Source organism: Callionymus lyra, chromosome 5, assembly GCF_982586985.1.
Source record: "Callionymus lyra chromosome 5, fCalLyr1.hap1.1, whole genome shotgun sequence".
NCBI lineage: Eukaryota > Metazoa > Chordata > Actinopteri > Syngnathiformes > Callionymidae > Callionymus > Callionymus lyra.
Window position 1 is genome coordinate 27,449,932 of NC_141822.1, and position 22,512 is coordinate 27,472,443.

Genomic DNA, 22,512 nt, shown 5'->3' on the forward strand with positions numbered 1-22,512 from the left:
GCAGTCAAGAGGTAATCACTGTTGAACAAAAAATATTGATGATGACAGTCATTCGTTGTGACAAAGGCAGTGTATATACATAGTAAATGTTCAATTATTGAAACTTAAATAAAATGATTTGTGTCACACTTAAATAAGCACATATTCATCAATTGAGTTCAATACTTCACAAAAACTTAAATGTTAATTTTTTAATGATAAGCCATCAAACAGGAATACCTATTAATGTAAACCTGACCATTAGAAATAAAATAGTGTGTACTAGTGATGGGTTGACTAACACAGCTGATAAGATTTCATTAAACAGTGTTGTCCTGTTTCAGAGCACAGTTGGTGGCACACTTAGATTCAGAACTACTACTTACATGTCAAAAGGTTAATAGAGTAAAGAGTCATCAAATTCAGACAATATTTCATGAAAACCTCATCAGCCCAGTAGTAGTACATACTGTACGTGTGCTATTGTTAATACAAGCAAGGTCTTTCTTGACATGTTATTTTTCTTCTCATGGTCACATGGTGTGTTATGATAAGTGGTTTTAAATAGCAAGGCTCCCCAAACTTTTTTTTTATAGACTATCCTTCAGATAAAAGCATTAGAAATAAAATACCAAGGCCAGCAATACAACAAACTGTTGAAAACTACATTTTGGTCCATTATTCTCGCTTCTCCACTACAATTTGGTCCAAAACACACTTGGTTTATTACTCATCTTTGCTAATTTTATTTTAGTAAACTTTACTGATATAATTGTCTTGAGTTGTCAAGAGTCGCAAGTTAATGTTACTTTTGAGAAAATATGTTCTTATCTTTTTCTTAATAAAACACCTGTTAGACAGTGATAATCAATACAATAGATATTTTTCCATTTTATTTTTTGTGTGTTCTGGTATCAAATCTCATAAACATAGATACGATAAACAATAATACCAATGTCTAGCCTGTTTTTGAAGCAATAATATATATTTAATAAAGCTTCTCACAATTTAGTCAATTGTACAGTCCAAAGGTTGGATGGCTTGTATGGCCACTTGCATGAAATATAACAGTGTCATGACAATATGCCACCATTTATCGTAGCACATGGCTAAATTCAAAGCTTCACAGGCCATAGTGGGTGGTCGCCATTTCTTACCCTGATTAAAGAACATTCAATGGTAATCAGTGGGGCAGAGTTGAAATGCGAGACATGGGAAGCAAGCTGTCTTTGTTGCTGCGGCATTATAGAAAATAATGAAAACACAGGGATTTACCAGCTCACCATTCCTTCTCATTAAAGAGAAGAAAACTTCCTGCAGATTGGAAATCCCCCTGGCTGCCATTTTCAAGATTCAGCGATATGTTTCCTCGCAGGGTTGGAAACGCACACAATTACTCGTACACAATATCATTAAACGTTCCTCGACCAGAGAAAGTTTTAGTAGGGATTATGAAGAAGGGTTTAAAATATATCCTGACCATGTTTTGGTTGGTCACCTACACTATCATTTGAGAATGACTCACTTTATTTATAAGCACGTTAATTTGTGTATCTGTCCGAATCCGAGCTGCTGATTAAACATGAATCACACCTGCAGTTGCCAACCGTCTCTAAAGTTGAACAGCAGGACGCCTTTTTTTTTTATATCACAGAAATTTGTATTAGCATTTGAAAACGAGTGATTGCTTTTAATATGTCATTCGGAGGCAGAGTAAACAAAATGACAGACTGTTTGATGAACTCTACAAGCAGAACGTGAAAGAAAAGATAACACAATGTTCAAATACTCCATTTTTGAAAGGTATTGAAACGATTCGCAAAAAGTATTGTGATGTCATGTGTCAACAAAGGCTTGAGTGACTATGAAAATCAGGAGGTTGAAAGGTTCATCGTGATATTTGTGAAGTGAGTTAATGAAAATGAGTAAATGATGTATTTTGTCAACACTATTAAGATAACAAATTTGATCGACTGTCAACACACATGTACAAACACACACAGGCAGTGCGCCGCACTCAGAGAAGCAGCTTACATCGACTGCTTTTTTGTTTAATCGCTGAAAGTGTACACCACAAAAAGCACTCACAATCGATGCTGACAAAGTCTGTTACCTGCAGGAGTACCACTTATTTTATTAAATAATGTTTGCATGGCTTTCATCTCACCTGATATAAAAAACTAGTTTACATGTTGCATTTTTTATTCCTACACCTACCTATGCTGGGATCAAAAAAGTTCCAGAAATATATTTATATATTTATTTTTGTCAGGCATTTGAGCATGTGAAGGAAATTCCTGCATTATGAATGCTTCTCATCATTATTTTTAAAGAAGCATGGTCTTTGAAGTATTCTCAATTATCCGGGCAAGAACTGTTTGAAAAATGCTTGAGACTTGGCTAGAGTTTCTTGATGAAGTTTACTTTTATATCAAAAGACTTTCTTTAATATCTGGAATTCAAGGTCTGACTTACATCAAGTGGATGAACGCGATCCAACCTCTGAGGTAACTGTACTTTTACAGCAATACTACGTAATTTATGACATTGACTGTTCTTTGAATACTGTTATTTTTATGCGTGTTTGTTTTCCTAACAGCGACATTTTTTCAGAATGCGTTCAGAGAGAATGGGGACGCATTGTGTCTCAGTTTTGTTAGCATTAGAAATGCCTTCATTACGCTTCAACTTAAATGTCTATCTATGGCAATGTCCATATTTATTTACTTTTTTTTATTTTTATTATTATTATTTATTTTTTATTTATTTTTATTTACATACCTTCACCAGTGACAATGCAGTACATGTAAACTGTAACAGTCACAGAATACAATTGTATTGTCCATTCTGTGGCGGGGCATCCATTGTACATCAACAGTTTTTCATAAACAACTTAGTTGTTGGATAAATGTTGGACCCAATAAAACCAGTCTGGTTCCCTGCCAAGAGCTCATGATAACTCACAGTGGCAAGGAAAAACTTCCTGTAAGAGGCAGAAACCTTGGAAGGACCGGACTCGAGGCAGGCAGTCTCCTTCGCAACCGATCAGGCCCATGTCAAATGTATAAAATACACAGGTATACAGACTCCGGTGACGGGTGAAGATATAGAGGGGAGAGGGGGAGGTTGAAATGTTAGAGGTAGGTGTGTGTGTGTGTGTGTGTGTGTGTGTGTGTGTGTGTGTGTGTGTATGTGCGTGTCTGTGCGTGTCTGTGTGTGTGTGTAGTTGTGTGTGTGTGGATTGTGTGTGTGTGTGGTTGTGTGATTGTGGTTGTGTGTGTGTGGTTTTGTGTGTGTGTGTGTGGTTGTGTGGTTGTGTGTGTGTGTGTGGTTGTGTGTGTGTGGTTTTGTGGTTGTGTGGTTGTGTGTGTGTGTGTGTGGTTGTGTGGGTGTGTGTGTGAAGAGAGTGCAAGTAGGGACCCAGAGGCACCAACCACCCAACCCTGCATGATGGGCAGGCAGAACCCAGTGACACCAAGAAGCCACCACACCCCCAGCCAGGCCAGAAGGCACATACCTAGCACAGCAGGATCCAGACATGGGGGCCCAAGCCGCGGCAGGTACCTGCGGGAGACCAGGACCCGGCAGGCGAGATAACCACTAGAGCCGAGCCCGACCCCAAACGCCAGCGAGAAAGCGGACCACCACCGGGGGGGCCCCGGCGGCGCGCAAGGGCAAGCACCAGCGAGGACGACCGAGGAAGCAAAGAGGGGGAGACACCAGGCGCAGGCACGGAGGCAGAGGGGCCAAGGGCCCGCCCTCCAAGGGACAGCCAGAAAACCAGTCAGGGGATAGAGCTCCGGGGCCAGGCCGGGCCACGGAAGACCCCCAGATCGTCAGGCCTCCACCAAGTCCATAGCAGGGGACCGCGAGAAGACAAGCCAAGGAGATAGGGATACACTACAGCAGCGGCAGCGGAGCCCCCCCCAATACCCCGTGAACACGGCCAGTAGCCGGGTCGTGCGCCACCGCATGAGCCCAGGGGAACAATGGCCAAGTACTGGCTCAGGTCCTCCGGTGAGAGTCCCCCGGGTCACAGGGGTGCCACGGTTGTGTGGGCAGGGATGCCATTAAACAGGGCGAGGGTAATGGGGCTGCAGCCATCCGGGAACAGCCCCCAATCTTCAAACTGTAGACCGTCCCCAACAGCCACAGCCCACCTCCTCAATGTCATGAGGGAAGTTGGGGGGCCAGCAGTATTACATGGGCGGTCAATGGTCTCTACAGTGCCAAGGCCCCGCCCATCATATGTACTGACCCCCAGCCCCCGCCCCCACCCACCATGCAGCACCTAAGGGGACAGCAGCACTTGCATGGGCGGTACATGGTCTCTACGGTAAGATGGGTCCGCCCGATGCCTCCGCCGTCCCCCTACCATGTCCCTGCCCAGTGTGCGGCCCCACCACCCGGGAAGCCCCCGAAAGACCGACCCACCTGGCCATGCACCCCCAGGACCAAGGGCAACAGACTCCCCCACCACAGCACATGCCACACAGGGCAAGTAGAGGTCCACAGCCACCGTTGCAGCAGACACCCACCCCAAGACAGGCCCCCACAGCCCCCCACAACAGACCAGGTGAAGCCATCGGGGCCGGAGGGCCATCCAGAACACCCGGCCAGCCCCATCCCCACCCCTAACGGTTCACCCGCCAACCCTGTCAGCCAAACCAGCAACCCACCAGCCCCAGCACCGCCCCCAACGCAACCCCCCGTCCACCGCCCCAACCACCCCCGCCAGCACCAACCCCCGCACACCATCAAAGACCCCCCCGGAAGCGGGCCACCCCCACGCCGGCACACGGGGCCATCGCGGCACCAGCGGCCACCGCCACCAGGCCCAAGGTCCCACAGGCCCCACCCGCCGGGCCCCTCACATCGAATCGGCCAAGCCAGAACGGCCCCGGCGAGGCCAGAGGCAAGCATGACCCCCAGCGCCACCGATGGTCCTAAGAGGAGACAACTGCCTCCAACATGCCCCCCACTCACGAGACGGGAGCGGCAATCTCCAAGTCCCGTCGCACTCCCGGTTGAATCAGTAATGTAGTATTGTAATTTATTGTAGTTTATGTATGTGTTTGTTATGTATAAATGTGTGTGTAAGTGGTTGTTTGTATGTGGTTGCGTGTGCATAATAGTATGTGTGTGTATGGGAAGATACATCAAAGAAAATAAGCATTAAGGACAGAGGGAAGGCATTGATGTACACGTGACGCATAATTTGTTTGTATAATTTGGAAGTCAGGCAGTTGCGGTTAAGAGGGAGATAATATGGTCCCAGGTTTGATTGAAATTCGGTAATTCATCATTTAGAGACGCCAGAAGTTTTTCATTTGATATATAATCAAGTAAGAGGCCTTTCCAAATGTGGATGTTGACCTTTTCCTTATTCTTCCAGTTCAGAAGGATGGTTTTCTTGGCTATGTTAAGACAAATTAACAACACGGCCTCTGTTCTTCTCTGCATGGGGAGCCGAGAAGTGTCTCCCAATATACAAATCCTTGGACAGTATGGAATGGTTAAGTTCAGAAATGTTGATATATTACTTGTAACATTAAGCCAAAATGATTCGACCGGTGTGCAAGTCCACAATGAGTGGAAGTAGGAGTCTTTTGTGTCAAGGTAAATTAATTTACTTTTTTGAGATTTGGAGTGTAAGTATGTGCAATGTCCCTTTGCTTAAAAACCATGTGATCCTGAGAAAAGGTTAAAAAAATCATGGTAAAATTAAAATTTAATTAAAAAGAAATATGATTATTTAAGTCAGGGCTTATTTTTACATCTGTTGGAGGCTTTCTAAACCAATTACACAACTACACAAATGTAGGTTCCAAAAGTTTGGGCGTTGATGTCCTCGAAAGTGGCCCAAGTATGAATATATGTGTGTGTGGATGTGTGTGTGTGTGTGTGTGTGTGTCTGAGACCCTGCTTACATCTTGTGAATAGCCACCATTGTATCTATCACCCATAAATGCTGTCCCAGGTATAGAAAATAATACTGACATCAAAGATATACTGTAAGTTGTTTATTGTTTATGTGATTCTATACTAAAGCACACTTTCTTGTTGATGAATCGAGGCTTCAGCCAAGGCTGACGTTGCACCTTTAAATGTCACACAATGTACTCTTCTTAACCATGTTGGTCTGGCCAAGATTTTTTAAATTAATTTCACTTTGGTTGGCTGTCAAATAATTGTCAATGCTGTAATAATGTACTTTGAGTTCAGTTACTGAGAGTCACCATTGTTACACTGAAGAATAAAAGCACATTGTTTGTTGTGAATTTACCAAAACAATGATCTCAAAAAACGTTGTTTGATCAGCTAAAAATTATTTTATAAAATTGAATTGTTTGAATACAGTTGAGAATTAATTTAAAGTGTATAACTGGCTTATTATTATCATATGATTGTATGAATTTGATGTAGACAAAATAAATATTGTGTGTCATGGGAATGTTTTGCTATTGTGTAATATTTATAAATATACTCTATACAAGTGTGAAAAATCCCCCCAAACTCTAATGCCGATTTAGGGTTGGTATATTTTCAGAGTAATCTATTCATTTTTTAAGAGATAATGCAAAAATGCAAGTCCATTTTAATGTAGCGATTAGCGAACAGTGTTCGCCATCTTCATCCAAAATGAAGCGTCCAAATACCTCCATACTGCTCGTCTGTAAAATCCATCTTGTATTGAAGCCTAGACATTAGGACTTGATCCAAATGAATTAAACAAGTCTATATTTTAAGATTGTTTTTTAGCGGAAGCCAAACGACCACTTTGGAAAAAATCCCAACTGGTAGTCGAATTGAGGGTTAGTAGGAAATGAGTGACATTTTAATTTTGGCTGAACTACTGTAATTCTTCAAGGTAAGAGTAATATTTATTTATTATATATATTTTCAGTAGTTTGGCTTAAAGCTGTTCTACGTCCTACTACTAATTCCATTCACTTCCCTTTATTATTGTCTCTTCAATCAAAAAATATTGGAAAATGCAACAGATAAATCCATGACACCAGAGCTGGCTTTAATGTCTGCTGTATACCACTGTATCGCTTCCACAAGTTTTATCAAACTCCCCTACTTCACCTTGAAAGTCCAATCTAGTCCAAAATCTATGGCCTTGCGAAGCAGTCCCTGGTCCACAATGATAGATCACCGAACATGTGCTGATAAGCAAGTGCAGACAGCGAAGGGTTACATGTTGCAGCCGTACGTACGGCTGCAGCTTTGTGTTGCTAGATTAGCATCCTTCGCATCTTTCGCTTCGGCATGCAAGTCAACGCAAATGCATCTGGTATCTCCCCATTTCTATCTCTATGCTCAGCCCACGTTTATAAACCCGAGAACCAATTTATGATGTATTGTGCGCCACGTGTCTCTCAGAGGAAATGCCGTTTTCAAGAGAGGTGAGTCACTCATAAAGACTCCCTTTGCGGAACTGAAAAAGTGTTTGGTATTCTTAAACGACCTATGAATCATAAAAAAAAACAATACAATTATGATACAATATGATAAGACTCTTAAAATAAAATATAATGTAATTATTATATGTTTAACTAAACAAAAAACTACATAAAGTTAATCTTTTTATTTGTTGTATAGTAATCTCCTAATAATTTAAAAAAAAAAGGAATTTCTAAATGATATTGAAAAATAACGAATACAGTGACTAATAGTCACAATTAATGTGATCCATCTGCCAACTCCGCTGACAATTTTAATCAATTAGTATTTGCTCTGCGACAAAAAGGGATTGTGTGAAGGGTTATGGTCGTGTTTGATTAAGAAAATCTGATGTCAAAACATTTGGTTTTAAGCATATAAAAATTCAAACAGGCCGATCCAGGTAATTAAGATGTTATAAATAGGGATGATGTTGGTAAATGCTAATGTTAATACTGGTTCTTACTTATATTGCGTTCCTTGCTTATTCACCGTAAGTGCTTTACACAGGCAAACACTGATGGGATTAGGATACGGTTACGTATATATCTCCTTGAGTATTTTCCTGTATGTGTTTAAAAGGACACAATATTATATAGATCATCTGGAGGAAAGTATTTTGTGATAAGGACAATGAAGCAAGTACAAATTATTCAAATTAACACCAGTGTCATCGTAGAAAAATTAATAATTAAGCTTTTATATTAAAAAGGATTTCTAGTGGGACTATTATTTTTAGCTTTGATTTTTTAGTAAATCGTTTTTATTTTGGCTGAAACCTTCGTAATGAAATTAATCGTAATCCACAGTAATTTACAGAGATCTAGTTAGGTAAAGAAGAGAGTGCAGACATGGTTAAAGTGATCAAGATGACTGATGAAGAATAATTGTGGCAGATGACTACCAGCTAGAGTAAATGGGGAAAAAGCTTTATAGAATAGTAGCAAGATGGACAGCAGATCTGAGACAAAGACATATAGCAGAGTTAGCAGTCACTCAGAACTCTAATAATAATGGACCAAACACAGGCTCACTGTGTATTAAAATGGAGTAGTTCTGGATTATGGTGATGTGCCCACCATATTTGTGTAGACAGGTAAGTACATAAAAGTGCATTTGGATCTAATTTTGGCTGTAATTGGCCCTCTTACTCTCTAGTGCTTGGGATTCTGGTACTACCGACGGAAATCTGACAGCGTAAATCAAAGTGAGGAGTCAGGAACAGATGTTAATTAGCTTTAATTCGCCATTTGTTGTGTTGCTGCCAAAGCCGCACCAAGACACTGGTTTACTACCCCTGGTATACTATCTTTGGTGTTGCTGTGAGATGCTCAATTTATGTTGACAAGAGGATTTAAAGAAGAAGAATAGCACTATTTTCATACACATTATAACTGATTTAGTAACCCTCGTCCAATTCTAAGTGACTGTGCTGCAGTATTGGGGGGAAGAAAAGATTGCATCTTATCGCCAAAACACATTGTTAATTAAGCGTAAACTTTGATGTAGCGTATCAGGAAGATTTATTTTATTACTTTACCTTTGCTAGAGGATGTTTAGAATGAGAATATTACTAGAACTATGATGGCTTTAAAACGTACATTTGGAAGGTCAGACAGATTTCTTTTTGGAATAAATTGTTGTTCATAATATGTTTCTTCAGTACCATCACTTTGAAATGTTGCTAAGTGGAGAAGATAAATACATAAATAAATAGCAAAAGTTGTGATGCATTATGGGGCTGTACATATTAACACCTAAACCCAGGTTACAATTAAGTTTTGTTGATGCTTCAATCTGCGCTAAAAATCAGATTTCTCATTCCATCTCGCACAAAACCTAACCTATTAAAATATTATCCTGGAGTAAATATTTGCGCCTCTTTAATTATAATTGAACAAACACAATTAAGAATTAAACATCCATATCCGTTGGTATCCATATCCTTTGAGGTGAACTTTTAATGAAACATATTCAGTATGAATCTAAATTGAAAAGCTCATGCTGTTGTTATGTAATCTTAGATCGATTCAAGTCTCACTGGTCCATTTGTGGATATCACATTAACATAGCTGTCAAATCTAATCAGGGGACGACGATGTTCACCAACACGATTGATGGGATCCACTGGAAAAAAAAAATGGCACAACAGATTGTGATTGGCTGTGACTTCACAATATAAAGTGATGTTCATAGTGGTGGAGTGGCGATGGCAGTTATGACAGATTATTACTGAAAATACATGTTTATTTAATGTTATGTTTGTTTTGAACATACAAACTCTAAAAAATCTAACCTAATATGTTAACTTAAATACCAAGTAAATATTCTAACAATTTGTATATATCTATACAAATAGATATTTTTTAAAAGTTAGCTAATCTTGTTTCTCGTAAAAACAAAATCCCAGATAGAATACGTTCAATATGTTTCATATTGATATCCACGCAATTGATTTCAATCGTGATTATATGTAAGTGCATTGTAAATAAAAATCTGAGCCCTGTCTCATGTCAATATATCTGTATGACAGCCTCTCATTTTCTACGATCATTTTTCTCCCGTAATTATCCTCCTGAAGGACATTCATTTGTAACTAGGAGAGAGGGACTTTACAACAAGGACACACAAGGTGCTTGTTTGTGATAGATATCTAACAAGGTCGCTCATTGTATCTACAAGACATCAGTAGCTATCAGCAACTACCTGTTAAATGTGTACACGTTGGCCATTTGGGAGTTTTCGAAGATCTCGTTTCCTATCCCAAGACATTCAATTATAAAATTGAGGCTTATTTTACACCCCAGCCAAAGGTATTTAAAAACATCCCTCTCCTTATTTGATAGAAGGTTACTGCCACGCCCTTGTCGCTAATTCAATCTAAGATAAGTATCACATTTCAATCAACGTGTATTGGCAGATGGAGGGATAATGAGCAGTGCTAACTGGATTACTGTTGATACACTGATGTGGGAGATTGCACATGTGGCATATGGAGCCATATTGTTTATAGGAGAGTAATATGCAGAAACACGATCTACGCTCTGCTCAATTTCAAGACGTCTGGCTTGATGAATGGTCCATTTACCTGTCATGCACTGGTTTCCACGCGTTACTTATCTTTCATCCATCCATCAATCTTTTACCTCCTATCTGAGGTCAGGTCACAGGGGTAGAAGCAGGAACAAAGACGCCCAGAATTTTTTTCTAGATAACCTCTTATAAAGAGAATAAAGGTGACGATCAGACTACATGGCTTAATGCTCAATTTGGATTTAAAAAAAAAAAGAAAAATCAGGCTTGTTTCATATTTTGATTTCAATGTGACGTGTATGTGTCTCCAATTCGAACATTATACAATATAATTTGTTTGTAAACATGGACGCTAGCAGTAGAGCCTGTCTGGAAATGTCGCTGTCCTACTGGAGCCAGCACACTCACAGCATTTTTGTTTTAAGTAGACTTTTCATAATAAATGGGTCCAATTTTTGGCCATGCTGATTGGTTAGGCAATGGTAACAAGGTCCATACCAGAAAGGTGTGATGTGCGAAGTCGCAGCCAACAGAAGTGGGTAAGAGTTCATTAATAATTTCAGCATGACGAGTATCAGTCGTGAGCGCTTGGTTACGTGTAGGTCGGATGAATGCGACCCGGTCTTTCAGACTGAGGTGGCACGTCAAAAGACCACTTATAAATTAGGTTCAAGCCCACATATCCAAAAAGCCTGGGTCGCATTTGTAAAAACTGGATCTGTGTTGTTCATACTATCATTAACATTTCAGAGACATGTTGCAAAGGTGCAAGAAAAATAAAAAGATTTGGGTCACTAGGCTGCAGTCTGAACGTATGCCAGGAACTCTACCCAAGGGAGGTAACACGGATTGAAATAAAAAAAAAGTTCAGCTCCTGCTTTGTGATTGGTCAGAGTAGGAATGTGTATTTTAGATTGAAATCAAATGTCACATGCTAAAGAAATTGCTTAAAAACTAATTCATAATGTTTTTTACAATTCCTAAAAATCCGATGGTTCATGTAAACATGTTAAAGAAAACCAAAAGTTAAAATTGTCACAAGTAATTTCTGATGGGTTGCTAAGGTTTCGTGATACATTGTCCATACATTTATCTCTGTATCATAAAACCTCACCAGCCGTTAAATGAAATCGATCATTATTGCACATTATGATATATATGGTTTAAGTAAATAGTAGTAATGTGTAGATGACAACTTGTGATACAGCTTTGCAGTGAAGACACTGTATCATGATACAGTGTCCTGATTGCAAATGCCACCAGAGGGCACTCTCTGCTATATAATTGTTGGCTTATTCGGATCATTTAAAAACTTGGAGCCCTTGAAAAAAAAATTAAGAGACTGTATCATGATACAGTCTCTTCAGTAGATAGAGCTGTATCATGAGGCCTCATCAACCAATAACTAGTAAACAGGTATAGTTTGGCAGGACTATTATGACTAGACAGAATCTAACTGTAAAAACACATGGATGGTAGATATTCCATCTCGTCTGCATATTGAGGCCAAAAAAGAGCTAAAATGACAATTTGCGTTCGTTCTAAACAATGGAAAATGAATGCATTATATTTCCAATGAAAAGTTTAAGCACTCAATCAGAAAAAAAAGATGGTTTGTGAGGAGAAGACTGCAGTTTATGTATAAAATGCAGAGCGTTGATGTTTATCCGAAACCACTCTGCATCCACCGCTGCATTTTAGAGAGCTGTCATCTGTCAACGTCAAATTTCAACGCTGCACCAACATAAGGGAATGCATTGTTACCTTAAAAAGGAGAAGGAATTAAACAACATGGATACTTTTTGTGTGTTACAGTTTGTTTTTACATATAACCGCTATTCGATAATTATTAATTACCATAACATTACATGTTGGAACTTTTTTTTTAATAAAGCAAGTTTGCTGCTATTCCAGCTCTGAAGATTTGTGCAGCTATTGGATTCTTCATCAAGGTCAAGTAATGCTTGATTGTTCGGCCATGTTTTCAGAGGCAGATAAAAGCTTAGAACAAGTTAGCAATTCCAGTTTCTCTCTTTGCTTCTACAGTAGTTGTAAAGTAATGTCAAGGTTAAGCAGGATAAATGTGAAACACATTTTTTTTTTTTTAAATAACTTTAGCTATCATGTTTAATTTGTTAGTTACAAGTTCATTATGTTTCAGGCAACTAAAACTCAACTTTTTGTCTGTGAGACTTCAAACCAATTCACGTCAAAATGTACGACCACAGTGTTTGACATTTGTCTATGAATAAATGTTCTTGAAATAACTGCTGTTTACCTTTTGGGGCTTTGTATATAAAAAAAACGACTATTTGTTACTGTCGATGTTAATGTGAACTCCTGTCGTCATAATGCATCAGGAAGTGATGCGACTCTCAGTGACCTCTTGTCATTCCTATTCCTCCTCTCTTCCTTGATTATGGCCCTGCTCCCTGCAGGAGTACATTCTGGGGGAGATGATTGCCTCGTCATAACCAGCTCTTCACTGCCACTTCATCCTATAAGCCTTCAAAGAGCAGCGGGCCATGGAGAGAGAGCCTTCTAAGTGTACAAAACACTCCCAGCCTCACTTTTCCCTCAGTACTTAACCTCATTGTTATTAGTATTGCGTGGCATATTCAGTGCTTTGCTCACCTTCTGCTGGAACACTGAGGGGACCTCGGAGATTAACCTTCTTAAACACAGAGAATTGCAGTTTTTATTATTCCTGCGCTGACTTCTATTCATCTTATATTTATTTGTAAATCCGAATTGACATTAAAGATTGACGCAAATGCAGAATCTGTGTCATTGTTCACTCGATCTAAAGCAGAACATATAAATAGAGCGGTTTGAATAAATTGGACAGCAGAGACGCACAGCGTTTTGTTTGATTAAGATCTAGCGACTCATCTGTGCCTGGCTTTTGGATTGCTGGCGGTTTGAGGTGACATATATTTGTAGCTCTCTTTTTGAGCTCTGATGTTCATGACATTTAATGACTGTCAAGTTGTGTGAGAGACTAAAGTAATTACAAAACATTTCTGTCTTTTTTTTTTTTCTCCCGGTTCTTTTGTTTTCGCTCTCACTATGACTACAATTCCAATCGTTTGCATTTGTTTGATGGACATCCTGTTTTTTGACCAAACAGAAGAAGGATTTTACTAATTTTTTAGCAACATGCCAAAATTATGCCTTTTTTGTTTCTTTGCTGTTTATCGTTTTCATTAAGGTTCGTGTGATTTTGATTTTTAAGTGAACAGGATAGTGTTGAGCTTCATTAAACAGTGTCCTGTTTTTTAGTGCTCAGTAGGTGGAGCCCTCAGTTTAAAGGGCAACTAATGATGATTGATTTAAGTGTCTCTTAAATAGATCTTGGACTTCTATTGTAGTCATCAGTATCTTTCTGTTGGTTCAAAACTGTCTTTTAATTGAAATATTTACATTAGGAAATGTGCTTAAGCACCGCCCACTGAAAATAAGTAGTTGTTTTTTTTCGGTAGATGAACTATTGTTTACCATTACCACACTCTGATTTGATAGATAGATAGATAGATAGATAGATAGATGGATAGATGGATAGATGGATAGATGGATAGATGGATGGATGGATGGATGGATGGATGGATGGATGGATGGATGGATGGATGGATGGATGGTATCTATGAATGTCACACTCTCTTAGTTCATCTTCGTTCAACTGGTTGCCAGACTTCTACAGTGCGATTTGGAAATTATTTCTAAAAATAATAGCTTTAAGTATTTTGAAATACAATGTTGAAAGATAAAATATGAACTAAACTATTTCATTTAGCTAGTGATGGGCTGGTGTAGCTTCATGAAGCAGTGTCATGTTGTTTAGAGGTCAGTAGGTGGCACCATCGGTTTAAAAATGTGATGTTTCATTAGAAAAGCTGTTGAAAACTAAGAAAAATAGTGCAGAGACCACCATCTAGTGGGTTCTCATTACACTGCTTCATGAAGCTTTATCAGACCATCTCTACATTTAACCATTTGTGATTTGAAATTGAAGTAGTTCCCATAGTGAAAGTGAACTTTCCCAACACTGGTTATGAGTAGCATATTTATAAATTGGGGTACAAGATTATGGGTTTTTTAACCTTCCAATGATTTAAGAATAATAATAATAATTTCAGCAGAGCAATGCATTCATTTAATGAATTTGATGTTACAGTTTCAATTTCTTCAGTAATGCTTGTATATGCAAATTTAAGAAGATTAGCATTAGCATTCTGATTTATCTCCAGCTGCACAGCTCAGACACACTAAATGAATCAATGAGCCCAAGTCACCCAAAAACCTCAAATCCACCTAATTATTCCTTTAATCCAGTGTTTTTGATTGGGTCTGTGAATCAGTGTAACTATGGAAAGGAGACCACAAACAACAAAAACAGCCTTCCGACATATTTGATCTCTTTTGACGAACCAGACCGATATTATCAGCAGTTTGAAATGGTATTTAGATGCCTTTTTATATTTGACTAAATATTTCTTCCGTGATGAAAAATACCTCCTAATCTGTTTGTATAGAAGAAGAGAAAAACAAGGGGACATCTGAGGCATTTAATCTTCCACCTGTTTTCCCAATTTGGGTAAATAAGAAAACAAAACAGGTATTTTCTTCTCCATTTTAGAGAGATCAGAAGAAAAGTGAACTTGACAATTACCTCTACAGTGAACACAAAATGGTGGTCTATAAATAGTTGTAGATCTAAGCGATCCAGGCAATTTCATCCTGGATTTAATATTGACCTTTCTCGGCTTTTTCCTGTGAAGCTGACCATGAATGTTGACATTCACGCCGAGCCAAAATGTGTGAAACATCAGCTGGAGGAAATATTGGGTAACTTCGATGAGTATCCTAAAACAGCTGTGGTAAAAGAAAAAGGGGGCAAAAGGCAGTTAAAGGTTGAAAATACTCCTAATTTTAACATCAGAGCATGCACATACCCCAGTTAGAACATTTGGTGCAACGAATATTATGATAATATTAGGGTTTACAAATGTTTACTTATGTCTTCCAGGAGGAGCAGCTGCAAATAAATTAAATCACTGCAAGGGGATTTATCAAACCTGAGAGAAATCTTCCAAGCACATTTTTTTTTTTACTCCTCCTCAAATGTATGTGCAAATACATGATATACATTATGCAACCATGGCTGCAGTGATGGAAGAGAAGGAATCAAAAGATATATAGAAAAGAAAGAGCAGATTTTTCAATTACTCTTTTAAATTTCAGTTTTTGAAACACAGAGTACTTCATTTATCATCTTGATACAAATCATATGCAACATTTATATATTTAGTTTAAAGTTAAGTAATTCCCTTTTAACTTGTATTGGCTGTTTTTTTTTCTGTGAACGTTTGTGCAAAGAGCAACTAATATGTTGATTTGAGTTTCTCTTAAATAGATTTTGGACCTCTAAGGAGTCCCTCAAGGTTCTGTTCTGGGTCCTTTATTGTTTTTGCTGTACTTGATTCCCCTGGGTAAAATCATTCAGAGATTTCCTGATGTTTCTTACCACATTTTTGCTGATGACATCCAGTTCTACTGCTTTTTAGACCCAACTGAGCCCCGGAAGTTGAGACTGGTGATTGCTCCTGATGATAAGGTTCCAGGGTTGAGTCAGAACTTGGGTGACTTAGGTCAGTCTGTCAAACTGAGCCTGAGAAACATGGGTGTTGTATTTGACAAAGGTGTGTGTGTGTACATGACAATGTTGTGTATACCAAGGGTGTGTGTGAAGCGTCAGTGCAGTAGAACTGTGGTAGTAGTGCTCGTAGCTAGTGCATGTTGCATGCCACTTCTGATTGCTTCCTTCTGCTTTCAGCTACGGCCACAGGCTAGCCTCTGTCCGGGGTGAAAAGAGGAGCAGAATGTGTAAGTCTCCTCCTGCCGGTACATAGCCTCTCCACCACCAAGACTCCTACAGTGCCTCCTCGCGGCCACACACGGAAACTGGGTATCTCGCGGTCCCAGGCTAAACTGTAGGAGATCTCGGAGCAGCAGTGGGCCCTAGAGAGAAGGCGTGCAGGCCCACCGGTGTGTGGACACGCCCTGGCGCCTCTCAACCACTGCCCCAGCCTATGGGTAAATAGCACGGGCAGATGGGGCTCATAGCCATGGTAGGCAACCCATCTAGGAGAAGGACACTTCGACCAAAAACCTGTGGAGATAACCCGCATCAGGCAGTCACCAACAGACCGGTGTTCTGGCAGCTTTCTGCAACTCTCTCCCACTGAAGGTCGTCGTGCTTCGCACGCCACTGGAGAATGTAGGGGGGAACCAAGACAGTGAGGGCAGAGACTGCGCGCCACTGCCCTCACTATAATCTATTCTCTTGCGCAGGCCTGCTCCAAATACCCCATCCCCACCCCACCCCATTCCCACCCCCCTATAAGAAGTCCTGCGGCGATAGGAAAGGGCGGTAGGTACAGGTCAGGATGTGACTGGGAGTATCTAGCCCAACCCTGCACGCTAGGCGGCGTGAGATAGATGGTCGCCGAGGAGTGGGATGGAACAGCGCTCCTCTCCAGCAGCTCCTCACACGACTGAGCAGCTCCTCCCTGCTCACCCTGAGAGGTAGGGGCCTAGAAAAGTAGGCCTAAAAAAGGTCTGTTCCACTTAACCCGGGCAGCCTGCCGCAGCTGCCGGGTCATCCCTTTACGCGGTCGAAAATATAAGCATAAAAAAACCCGCATCAATCTCACCATTGCAACCTGGAACGTCCGCACTCTTTTGGATGTGGGTGATGACTCCTATCGTCCCCGAAGAAGAACAGCGCTGGTTGCACACAAGCTGCAGAGATACAACATCGATATCGCAGCTCTTAGCGAAACCCGTTTCCATGGCGAGGATTCCATAACAGAGGTAGGAGAAGGCTACACCTTCTTCTGGAGGGGGCTTCCAGAAGGCTCCCGCCGCCTCCATGGAGTAGGTTTTGCTGTGCGCTCAAGCCTGCTTCAGAGAATTCCTGAATCCCCGACCGGCATCAGTGAAAGACTGATGACCTGGCGGATTCCACTCACCAACAACCGTCATGCCACTCTCATCAGTGCATACGCCCCAACACTGGATGCTGACCCTGAGTGCAAGGAACTATTCTATGCCTCCCTGCACTCCGCCATAAATAAAACCCCCCCTACCGACAAGCTCATTCTCCTTGGGGATTTTAACGCGAGAGTGGGCTCTGACGGTGTGCTCTGGAAGGATGTGCTTGGGCAGCACGGTGTTGGTAAGCTCAATGAGAATGGTCTTCGCCTCCTCACTCTCTGCTCTGAGTATCGGCTGGTCATCACCAACACCTTGTTCCAAATGAAGAACAAATTCAAGACCCCCTGGCAGCACCCCCGCTCTAAACACTGGCACCTCCTTGATTATATAATCGTCCGCCAAGCTGACAGGAAGGAGGTGCGAGTCACCAGAGCCATGCGCGGAGCTGACTGTTGGACTGACCACCGCTTGATCAGAACCAAACTCACCCTGGAACTCTGTCCTCCACTGAGGAAAACATCACCCTGTAAGAAGCTCAATTGCGATGCACTGAAGTCCCCGAACTCAGTCAACCAGCTCAGGGAACAGATTGCTTTACAGCTGTCCAATCTCCCTGAAACACCAGTCGTTCCTGACATCAACTCTACCTGGCGCACTGCTATCTACCAGGCGGCAGTAGAGTCAGTAGGGTACACCAGACGGTTGACACAAAGACTGGTTTGATAATAGCGCACCAGGTATCCACAACCTACTTCAGGCAAAGCACAAGGCCCTTGCACCTCACCTTTCCAACCCCAAATCCACCTCGCTGAAGGCCCACTTCACCAACATTAGGGCAGAAACCCAGCGCACCCTCAAAGCCATGGAGAATGACTGGTGGACAAAGAAAGCACATGAGATCCAGCATCACGCGGACACTAACAACTCCCACGCTTTCTATGACGCCATCAAGGTCATCTATGGCCCACAGAGGAAAAACATATCTCCGGTCAGATCAGAAGATGGTACCTGTATCCTGTACAAGGACAAACAACAGATCCTGGACAGATGGGCTGAGCACTTCAACACCCTGCTGAACACCTCATATCCAACCAGGATGGACACACTTGCTGACCTCCCATGCCTCCCAACCGTCACAGATCTGGATTCCTCCCCCAGCTTTGCTGAAGTACGAAAAGCCATCGCTGGCCTGAAGAACAATAAGAGCCCGGGGCTTGATGGAATCCCGGCAGAAATACTGAAGCATGGCGGATACCTGCTCACCCGCAGAATACACCAACTGATCAGTACCATCTGGTCATCTGAAGTCATCCCGCAAGATTGGAAGGATGCCAACATCATCACAATCTTTAAGCGCAAAGGTGACAAAGCAGACTGCGGTAATAGCAGGGGCATTTCCCTCCTATCGGTTGCCGGAAAGGTGCTAGCACGGGTGATGCTCCTTCGACTAGCATCTCATGCTACTGATAACATCCTGCCCGAATCCCAGTGTGGATTTAGGCAACAGCGCAGCACCACTGACATGATCTTTGTTGCTAGACAGGTACAGGAAAAATGCAGAGAACACTGCAAGGACCTGTACCTAGCTTTCATTGATCTGTCCAAGGCCTTCGACACAGTAAACCGGGAACTGCTGTGGGATGTGCTGGGGAAGCTGGGGGTTCCACCAAAGTTCAGGAACATCTTGCAGCAGTTCCATGATGGAATGCAAGCCTGGGTGAATGTTGGTGGCCAGCGGTCTCCCTTCTTCAGTGTGGATGTAGGGGTCAAGCAAGGGTGTGTCCTAGCCCCTACCATCTTCAACATTTTCCTCTCCACCGTCACCATCCTCTCTCACAAACTCCTTGACCCAGCAGATGGGGTACAGATACAGTACAGACTGGATGGCAACCTCTTCAATATTCGGCGCCTTCAAGCCTTCACCAAAACCACCAACCAACACATCTTAGAGCTACAGTATGCAGATGACTGTGCTCTCCTTGCCCACTCACCAGAATCCCTACAGCGTGCGTTAAACGTGGTCGCATCCATCTACAGCGCCATTGGTCTCCAAATCAACATCAGGAAAACACAGATAGTTGTCCAGGAGTTCACCCACCAAACACATGTGCGTACCTTCACCCTCGATGGTCATCCCCTTGCCATCGTCCCTCACTTCACCTACCTAGGCAGCATTCTGTCCCCCTCCTGCAACATTGATGATGACATCCAGGTCCGAGTCGGTCTGGCCTCCGCTGCCTTTGGCAGGCTTAGCTCCAGGGTATTCCACAACAGGAACCTCAAAAGCTCCACCAAAGCAGCTGTGTACAAGGCGGTCTGCCTCTCTACACTGCTGTACAGGTCGGAAACCTGGACACCCTACCAGAGGCACATAAAAACACTAGAGGCCTTCCACATCTGCTGCCTTCAAAGGATCCTGGGTGTGTCCTGGGAAGACAGGGTGCCACATGCTGATATTCTTGAACGGACCAACACACCTACCATCGCCGTGCTCCTTGCAAAGAAACACCTGCGCTGGGTTGGGCATGTGATCCGTATGCCTGCCCACCGCCTGCCCAGGCAAATCCTCTACTCCTCTCCTCAAAAAAGCACTTCAAGGACCATCTTAAAACCCTCCTGAAGCAGTGCAAAATTTCACCTGCAGCACTAGAGTCCCTGGCTGCTGATCGCTATACCTGGAGTTCCTCCTGCCACCAGGGAACTGCTCACCTTCAGGAGCAAGCCACAGAGAGGAGGATACGGCGACGTGCACTGAGGCATCAGCCTGCTACAGGGCCCACACCCTCCAGTGCCACGTACCTCTGTCCCTCCTGTGGCAAAACCTGCGGATCCCGCATCGGCCTGCACAGCCACATGGCTATGCACCGCCGCAACACACCCCAATAAATTTCTATTCATTAAAATTGGAGCAACGTCATCATCGTTATCGATGGACTGCCATAAGTATTTGACAAAGACATGTCTCTAGTTCAACACTGCAGAAAACTGACCAGAAACTGTTTCCTTCAACTGAGAAAAATCTCTGAACTTTGGAAAATATTGTCACAACATGATCTGGAGCTTGTTATCCTTGCGTTTGTGTCTTCTTGTCTGGACTATTGTAACAGTTTGTTTCCATGTCTTAACAAGAAGGAGCTGTCTCGCCTGCAGTTTATACAGAACTCTGCAGCAAGAATTCTGACCCGCTCAAGTAGAAGAACTCACATTTCTCCGATCCTTAAAACTCTTCACTTGCTGCCAGTTTCTTTCAGGATCAACTTTAAATTTCTGGTTCTTACTTTCAGAGCTAGAGGAGAGAAATCCTTCCAGACTCTTGCTCCTAAGCTTTGGAATGATCTTCCTCTCTCTTTGCACTCGAAGGAGTGTACCAGACTACTTCAAGAAACATCTTAATACCTTCTTATTCATGCAGGCTTTTCCCTGATTTTCTGGGACACCGGTGTTTTTCTCGGTGTTATCTTGATCCCTTTAGTATATTTTTTTAGAGTATTTTTTTTTTATTGTTTAAGCGCTTTGTGACACTGGTCTAAATAAGCGCTCTATAAATATAAATTACTTACTTACTTACTTGCTTACTCTATTCATCAGTATGTGTCTGTTTGTACGAAACTCTCTATTATGGAAATATTTCCATTAGAAAAAGTGCTTTAGCCCCGCCCACTGAAAACACCATTTTTTTCTGGAGATGACATTTCCGTTTACCGCAACCACGCCCATTCTGCTGTGATAGGTCAAGCATCATGGTAACTCAGTGCACATCATCAATCCATGATGAGGAACTTACTGCATAATGGAGAGGAAGGCTTCAACATTTGAAACGTGAGTAGGTCAGGAGAGTTGGGTTTTCACATTAGTTGCACTTAAATATTATATTTACAATATATTGCCCTCTTATATAAGTTGTCGTTACGTCCAGTGTCACCAGTAAGTATTTTTTTCTAGTGATGGAGCGTTGTCCTTTTACTTAGTAGGCGGGTGAAGCCTCCTGTTTGAACATGATCAATAATAAATACCTTTCAAGGCACCTTTCATTGAGGCAAGAGCAAATACTGCCTTCTAGCGGGCTCCATTAAATAAGTACACAGCTTCATAAGGCTTCATCAGTCCACGACATACCTAACTGAAAACAAAGAGCCATAAAGTGCACATTTTGTCTTACTTACCTTTGCAATGTTTATGTTAACTTTCCCGACATAGGAGAGGGATCCTACCGGCCCTGATGAACCGAGGTTCTGTCAGTGATGCAGTAGAAGTACTGATCATCAATGAAATAAGTCTAGAAAGCTTTTTATCATTACTCTTGCGGCCTAATCACTTTATTTTCTTTCTCAAATGCAAATGGTTTCTGGCAACGACGGCACTCAGTGATGTACATTTTGTCTCCGCACACAACACAAACACACACAAATATAAACAACAGTTGTTGCCCTGACAGTGGTGTATGGAAATTAACCAAGGTGACAAATGTTACAATAAAGTGAGAAAGGATGGATGTTTTTTTTTTCCTCGTGCAAACAACTCTGAATTTAAGTATAATCAACCTGTTTATCATGTTTGACTTAAAGAGCACAGAGCATTGGATTTAACGTCACACTTACATAGATTACAGCATGTTTTGGCCCTGATTGCAAGGAAAGAAGGACCTTTTTAATGAAAGATAAACTATCTACTTGTTCACCTTGAAATATTTCTTGCTTTCCTTATTGCCCAACATAATGGAATCCTCTATGTATGGGATCCCTCTGGCCAGCATGGTACCTTCACTGAAATGATAATGTTGATAATTGTGGAGTAATGTGATTAAACCTTAAACACAAATGATTGATTTGAACCAGCTGCCCTGGCAGAGGCTGAACCTTGTGATCACCCCACTCTCTAACACAGATGTGTTTACCGTGGTGTGAAACTTGAGAGACCTGGCATGATATACGAGCTCAATCTACGAGGCAGGAATGCATAAGCTATCCTGGTCCTTGTGGGAGATGTACTCTTTTTCCTTGTTACCCCTTTTCTACTTAGAAGCTGATGTGGGAGACTGTATAACTCACTCACGGT